Here is a 323-nt window from a genome sequence, read left to right as displayed (position 1 = left end):
ACAAATACAAGTATAAATCTGCATGAAAGAGGTGTCGCATAGGCCGTAATCGTCGGAAATGGCGGCTAAGGTATGTACAAAACAAAGTGAAATGGGGAAATGCTGTGTATCACTACTGATCGGGAAATTTCTTTCTGTGAAAACTGTATAATATTTCACAAGACAATGTTATGTTGATATGTGTCAGAATTGTGTGGAGAGATTCCTTTGCCAGTCGGCTTTGGTGGGTTAACAGGATTATTGAGCATTTTAGCCTGGTTTTATTAATACTTAAAATACCAGATGTAGAATGTACTCGTATATTAGGTTCTGTGCAGAGTATC

General features: G+C 37.5%; 1 protein-coding gene across 1 annotated transcript in view; it reads left to right on the top strand.

The window, feature by feature from the left end:
* LOC119585992 (fibrillin-2-like) overlaps positions 1-323 on the top strand; it is a 15914-nt gene that overhangs the window by 12965 nt on the left and 2626 nt on the right. The window lies entirely within an intron of this gene.

Source organism: Penaeus monodon, chromosome 20 (assembly GCF_015228065.2).
Source record: "Penaeus monodon isolate SGIC_2016 chromosome 20, NSTDA_Pmon_1, whole genome shotgun sequence".
In the NCBI taxonomy this organism is placed as follows: domain Eukaryota; kingdom Metazoa; phylum Arthropoda; class Malacostraca; order Decapoda; family Penaeidae; genus Penaeus; species Penaeus monodon.
Note: the sequence above shows the minus strand (reverse complement) of the source record. Positions and strands in the feature narration are given on the sequence as shown.